Here is an 8,144-nt window from a genome sequence, read left to right as displayed (position 1 = left end):
AAAAAAAACTAAAAAGAAAAAAAGGGGAAAAAACACAAAAATTTATTTCATCATATACCAATTCAAAAACGAATGTATATACAGACCGGGACACCGGGACACAAATGTTGACCGAGACACAGGGAATATAAATGACGACCGGGACACAGGGAAACAACTACAACGGGGACGCCGGGGGGCACAGGGGGATATATAAATGATGACGGGGACACAGGGAATGTTCGATTAGCAATCACCATCAACAAAACTCAAGGGAATCATTAGAATCATGAGGTATAACTAAAAAAACTAAAAAAAGGTAAAAAACTAAAAACGAAAAAAATACAGATTCAAAAACGAATGTATATACAGACCGGGACACAAATGACGACCGGGACACAGGGAATATAAATGACGACCGGGACACTCAAAGAGAAATTACAGACTGGGACACCGGGACACAGAGAATATAAATGAAGGCCGGGACACAGGACCACAACTACAACGGGGACACCGGGGGGTACAGGGGGATATATAAATGACGACGGCGACACAGGGAATGTTCGATTAGCAATCACCATCAACAGAGCTCAAGGGCAATCATTAGAATCATGAGGTATAGATCTGAATACGGATTGTTTTTCCCATGGACAATTATATGTTGCATGTTCAAGAATCGGTAAACCTGACAATCTATTTATATGCACAGACAACTGGACAGCGAAGAATGTTGTATATTCGCAAGTTTTACGTAGTTATATATATATATATATATATATATATATATATATATATATATATATATATATATATATATATATATATATATATGTATATATATATACATATATATATATATATATATTCACAGGTGGGACACAGGGACACAACTACAATGGCGCGTAACTAATATGGCGCGCAACGACTTACGCTCGTGGGGGGTCTTGGGGGCGCAAAGCGCCCCCACCTACTAGGTGTTGGGGTGGCGCGAAGCGTTACCCCAACAGCTAGTATATATATAAATATATATATATAAATAGGTTGTTTGTCTGTTGACTGACGTCATGTTTGGCGACTGACGTCATTATAAGGATTGAACATTATTCCGTCATGAAGTTGTTGTCGACTGACGTCATGTTATTTTACTGACGAAATTACAGACCGGGACACCGGGACACAAATGACGACCGGGACACAGAGAATATAAATGACGACCGGGACACTCAAAGAGAAATTACAGAATGGGACACCGGGACACAAATAACGACAGGGACACAGGGGAGATAAATGACTACTGGGACACAGGGAATGTTCGATTAGCAATTACCATTAACAAACCTCAAGGGCAATCATTAGAATAACGAGGTATAGATCTGAAAACGGATTGTTGTTCCCATGGACAATTTTATGTTACATGTTCAAGAGTCGGTAAACCTGACAATCTATTTATATGCACAGGCAATGGGACAGTGAAAATGTTGTATATTCGCAAGTTTTACGAAGTTAAAATATATATATATATATATATATATATATATATATATATATATATATATATATATATATATATATATATATATATATATATATATATATATATATATATATACTAGCTGTTGGGGTGGCGCTTCGCGCCACCCCAACACCTAGTTGGTGGGGGCGCTTCGCGCCCCCCCAAGCCCCCCCGCGCGCGTAAGTCGTTACGCGCCATATTAGTTACGAGCCATTGTAGTTGTGTCCCTATGTCCCACCTGTGAATATAGATATATATATATATATATATATATATATATATATATATATATATATATATATATATATATATATATATATATATATATATATATATGTTTTTAACTACGTAAAACTTGCGAATATACAACATTCTTTGCTGTCCCATTGTCTGTGCATATAAATAGATTGTCAGGTTTACCGACTCTTGAGCATGCAACATATAATGGTCCATAGGAAAACAATCCGTATTCAGATCTATACCTCATGATTCTAATGATTGCCCTTGAGCTTTGTTGATGGTGATTGCTAATCGACCATTCCCTGTCCCGGTGTCCCGGTCGTCATTTATATCCCCCTGTGCCCCCCGGTGTCCCCGTTGTAGTTGTGTCCCTGTGTCCCGGTCGTCATTTATATTCCCTGTGTCCCGGTCGTCATTTGTATCCCGGTGTCCCGGTCTGTATATACATTCGTTTTTTAGTTTTGTTTTTCTCCTTTATTTTTTTCCTTTTTTTTCTTTTTTAGTTTATTTAGATTTTTAGATTTTTTAGTTTTTTTATTAGTTTTTAGTTTTTTTTTTCTTTTTAGTTTTTTTTTTAGTTTTTACCTTCTTTTTAGTTTTGTTAGTTTTTTTTTTTACTTATGTCCTGGTCGTCATTTATACTCCCTGTGTCCTGGTGCTTTGTTGATTGCTAATCGAACATTCCTTTTGTCCTGGTCGCTTTCTCTTTGAGTGTCGTCATTTATTTTTTTCTTTTTTAGTTCTTTTAGTTTTTACCTTTTTTTAGTTTTTTTTAGTTTTTTAGATGAAATTTTTTTTTAGTTTTTTCCTTTTTTCTTTTTAGTTTTTTATTGGTTTTTACCTTTATTTTAGCTTATTTTTCAGTTTTTTCCTTTTTTTAGTTTTTTTTTTAGTTTTTTTAGTTTTTTACCTTTTTTTAGTTTTTTTAGTTTTTTAGCTTTTTTATTTTTTTTATTAGTTTTTAGTTTTTTTTGTAGTTTTTGCCTTTTTTTAGTTTTTTCAGTTTTTTTTTTAGTTTTTAGTTTTTTACCTTTTTTAGCCTAACCAGGATTTGAACCTGGGACCTTCATTCTCCGTTCTGACACCCTCTCTCACCGAGTGACTACTCCAGCATGTTCATTTTGGTGTTTTAAATGGTATATTATTAACCAAATTAATGTGTTTTACAATATACTAAGCATCGTCATAACAAAAATGACGACAACTAATTTCATGACGTCAGCCGACACAGAAACATGACGTCACCTGATCCACAGACAGGCAACTTATTTTTATATATATAGATACCTCACCAACGAGGTGTTGGGGTGGCGCTGCAGAATTTTTTCTTGTCTTTTTTACTTGCTGTTATTGTCTTCATTTCTCTATGCTTTGCGATCTTTCATTTTGTCATGATTAGCCAGTGTGGTCTTAGAAACTATTTTTTATGCTGGTGTTTTCATGTATAATTGCATCAAAAGTGGGACAAGGTCAATGAACAAAACTTATGTTAATAAGTCGGTTGCGTCTAGATTAGGGTTTTTTCTTGTTTTTAGAGGGGCTAACCTATGGAGTTCATAAAATGAGAACATTGAAAATAGTAATTTAAGGGAACTAAATTAAAAATGAATTGTTTTGTAAATATGGTTTTAATGATTAGTGTAATAGGATGGATAGTTGACCGATTAAATTGGTATCAAATCATTAAATTTATCTTTTTTTTATTTGAGGTATGTTAAGGAAAGAGTTGAGCGTTAAGTTAGTGGTAGTTGGTATATGATGTTGCAGCTGTGTTGTATTTCGAAGCCCTATCTCAGGTTAATATTAAGTATTATTATTTGTATATAGATTTGTTTGGTTATCCATTCTCCATATCATGCTGTTGAATTTGAAAAGGATGTGTTTATGTTAGGTTTTTCGTTAATAATTGATATTGAATAAATAAGTAATACAAACAAAAAGAAAACAGCCTAAGGTAAAGAATACGGCATTGTACTTTACAGTCCTTACCGTCGTTGCTTATCTCCGTTCCAAGACCTTTCAGCCAGTAAGTACACTGGGGGGGGGGGGTTAGGGGCTAGCCATCCTGTGCTTTTTCACATCCTTTCTGCTTACCTTCCCCAGATTTCTCCAGGTACTCATTTAGGTCTGGATCGACTGGCTGATCTTCCAGAGTCCCACCACCGACCCCCATCCCAAGCCAAATGAGCAGCAACACTAGGACCTGAACCTCCTGTCCTCATGGACAAAGGATTTCCAGTCTAGCTTGCTAACCACTCGGCATGTAATGGTTTATGTTTTTAGTTAGTTATGTTAAATAAAGTCAATAGGACGACTGAAAAAAAAGAAGGAGAAGAAAAATAAGAAACCAAATGGCAGTTATTTTAGAAGTCAAAGGTCTGCTAGTCTTTCAGTTGAAATTGTTTGAAGCCTTATTTGCGTAAGGTTAGGTTTGCTTGCGAGAGATTTATTGGATATATTGCTTGCGGGAGATTTCAGGCAAACATTACCTGTTATTCCTAGATTGACACCAGCAGACGCAATGAATGCTTGCCTTAAAAGTTCTAATTTATGGGTACACGTAAAGACATTAAAATTAACTATAAATGTGCGTGTCCGATTGCAAAACGATGACTCTGGTGAAATGTTTTCAGATCAATTGCTGGCAATTGGAAACGGAAAGCTCCCACTTGACTCAATTTCGGGACGTATACAATTCCCTCCTGAATTCTGTAACTTACTGACGTCAAAAATGATTTGGTTGAAAAGGCATTTCCGAATGTTCTAACCAAGTATAAAAATCATAAATGGCTAGGTGAACGAGCAATTCTGGCAGCCAAGAACAAAGACGTCCACGAAATCAACAATATTATTCTGACCAAGATTCGAGACCAGGCAGTCATTTACAAGTCAGTCGACACAGTTCTGGAATCAAATGTAGCGGTTAACTGTCCATCAGAATTTTTAAATTCCCTGGATCTTCAGGGGATCTCTAGGCGTACCAATAATACTGCTGCGAAATATTAACCCACCAAAGCTTTGCAATGGCACGAGACTTGTCGTAAAAACAAAACAAAAAACAAAGGAAAACGTAATAGAGGAAACAATCTTGAAAGGGCCTTCCGAGGGTGAGGCTGTTCTTATTCCTCGTATTCCCATGATTTCAACGGATCTGTAGTGTAGCATATATTAAATTCGTGACCTAACCTAACCAAACTAACATACCAACTAAATACTTAAATAAGGTATAGCTCCAATTTATTGTCCAACCAAGCCAAAGCTAATTGTGTGGTATAAAGAAGTTGCTTGATCAGTTTCTTGTGTCGAAATTTTATAGTATTATTATATAACCGATAAGTAAACATTAAAGACTATTTTATATAGTAAATATTTTTTCTTTCTCCTGGACTTCTTCATAGAAAAAAAGTTTTTAGTTTGTATTCAAAATGAAAAATTTTAGGTCTCCCCCTATTTACTAAGAACACTTGAATTACCTGAAAAGAAAAAGCTGGGTCCTAAATAAATCTACTTTACACAGAAAATGCAAACCTTGCATTGCATTTGAAATGAAAAATAATATAGAGCACAATATCTTGTTCACCAGTATTGGAATCCCGAGTCATTAGCCCTCTTGACGTCATTCAAAACTTTCAGAATTACACTGTATATGATTAACTCCTATTGGTGGTATAGAAGGTGTGTAATCGTCTCTTAAGATGAATTTTAAATATATGAAAACAGAATGTGAACCTGGTTAGATTTTTAATTTAAGGACGCAATTTACGTCACTCAAAGGTTAGAAGGTAGGGTGCTACATTGTCTAATCTCATTACATTATTTGCTGACGAAACACTGCATGAAATGAATTTTAATGATTTCTGGTTTACATCTCCTGATTAAAAAGCTATAAACGTTGATTCAATAGCTTTTGCATATATTTCACATTTTATAAATTAAAAATTATATGGATCACCAAATAAAGATTAGGAAGAGGCAATTTTAAATCTACCCATAGATAAATTTTAGTTAATTTTGCTAATTGAACACAAATCAGATAGAAAAAAAGAAATATTTTATTCCATTCCAAATCAAATATTGTTCCAAATATAATATTGATTCCATATACAATAATCACTGTGGTTGCAATTATGTCAAAGGCCCCCCCCCACTAATGGACTACATAGACCCCTCTCCTGTTTATACAAGTTTTTGGTTTTGCCATTATTTTTTGTGCCTATTTTTCATTAACAATTTATTTATAATGTCAAACAAAGTCAATTTTAAAATAGTTTAGTGCTACATTTCCTCCAACAACGGGTAGATGGGGGCTGGTACGCCATTGTGACGGCGGTGATTATTACAATTGGTAAGAGTATTGAATGTGGAGTGGAATAATGTTTCTTTTTTTGTTCAATATAATTTCTGTCCTTTATGCAAAATTAGCCGAATTTTACTATCCCACAGAACATAAATTGAAATTTTATCTTTTTCTTTTCAAGACTTTGGCAAGTTTACTACTGGAAAGCAATTTGTAATTGCCTTCAACTTACGGTTTATTGATAATAAACGTAATAGTAAGCTAAAATGGACTTATAATTTTGTCGTGATGAAAGTGTAAATTTGGCTATGCTCCTTAGCGCTTATTGGAATAAGTTACAAGCACAGGCAATAGCTTACTAAATTCATCCCGCCTATTTTCTATTGGGAGACAGCAAACCTAACCTTACGCAAATAAGCCTTCAAACAATTTCAACTGAAAGACTAGCAGACCTTTGACTTTTAAAATAACTGTCATTTGGTTTCTTATTTTTCTTCTCCTTCTTTTTTTTCAGTCGTCCTATTGACTTTATTTAACATAACTAACTAAAAACATAAACCATTACATGCCGAGTGGTTAGCAGGCTAGACTGGAAATCCTTTGTCCATGAGGACAGGATGTTCAGGTCCTGGTGTTGCTGGTCATTTGGCTTGGGATGGGGGTCGGTGGTGGGACTCTGGAAGATCAGCCAGTCGACCCAGACCAAAATGAGTATCTGTATAAATCTGGGGAAGGTAAGCAGAAAAGATGTGCAAAAGCACAGGATGGCTAGCCCCTAACCCCCTCCCCCCAGTGTACTTCCTGGCTGAAAGGTCTTGGAACGGAGATAAGTAACGACGGTAAGAACTGTAAAGTACAATGCCGTATTCTTTACCTTAGGCTGTTTTCTTTTTGTCTGTATTACTTATTTATTCAATATCAATTATTAACGAAAAACCTAACATAAACACATCCCTTCCAAATTCAACAGCATGATATGGAGAATGGATAACCAAACAAATCTATATACAAATAATAATACTTAATATTAACCTGAGATAGGGCTTCGAAATACAACACAGCTACAACATCATATACCAACTACCACTAACTTAACGCTCAACTCTTTCCTTAACATACAGAAGATTTAACAAAAGAAGATGAAAAACAACTTTTTTCCTAATAATACAGTTTCAAAAACTCGACATTTGATACAGCACAACTTTTTACCAGCATATTTCTGAAATAACTTAAATTCTTTCCGCCACTACTTGGGCTCGCTTATCTGAATAGTTTGTAAAGGTACAATACGAAAATTTTCAGTATTTGAGATGTTTTTTTCCTAGATTTTGTCTTGGTCTGGCCGTTGAGAACCTATATTTTAAGGTTTTGAACCGAAGGAAACCCTTGTCTTGTCTAAGGAACCAAAATTTTGCTTAAGTCAAACACGCGTAAATTTCTTAGAAACAGTCTTTAGTGTTAAGGCGGGTATATTTGGCTTATGAGGTGTTGTGAAAAATCCAGACTTACTTCGAGAAGAGGTGGTTTAAACTCTTCATGATTTTACTCTGCATTCCTCAAGCTAAAAAAAAACAAAAAAAAAAAAAAAAAAAAAAAAAAAAAAAAAAAAAAAAAAAAAAAAAAAAAAAAACATATAGCCTATATATAAAAAAATCAGGAAACACACATTCTCAAAAATTTGACAATAGACCCAAACATTATCATCACCAGGGCTGACAAAGAGAATAAAATTGTTATCCTTGATAAAACTTCATACAATAAAAAGTTGCAGATATTCTATCCGACAATCACACTTATAAGCCTATAGATTCAGACCCCGTCAATATTTTCACCCCCGGAACACAAAAGGAGCTAAGAATTTTGCAAACTGAAATACTTATTACTCCACAAATTTATTAATTGTTTCATTCCAAAGTCTGCTCCGCTCTTAAGCTTTATGGTCTCCCAAAAATTCACATAGATGGAGTTCCTCTGTGCCCAATTGTGGCTTCTTATAGTTCTCCGGCTGCCAGATTGGGGAAATGGTTGTCCACAATTTTTCACCCCCTTATGCCTACGCAAAATTCACGTATTAAAAATTAAGTTCACCTTGTTGAAAAATTAAAAGACCTAGAT

Source organism: Artemia franciscana, chromosome 7 (genome assembly GCF_032884065.1).
Source record: "Artemia franciscana chromosome 7, ASM3288406v1, whole genome shotgun sequence".
In the NCBI taxonomy this organism is placed as follows: domain Eukaryota; kingdom Metazoa; phylum Arthropoda; class Branchiopoda; order Anostraca; family Artemiidae; genus Artemia; species Artemia franciscana.
This window is presented reverse-complemented; position numbering follows the sequence as displayed.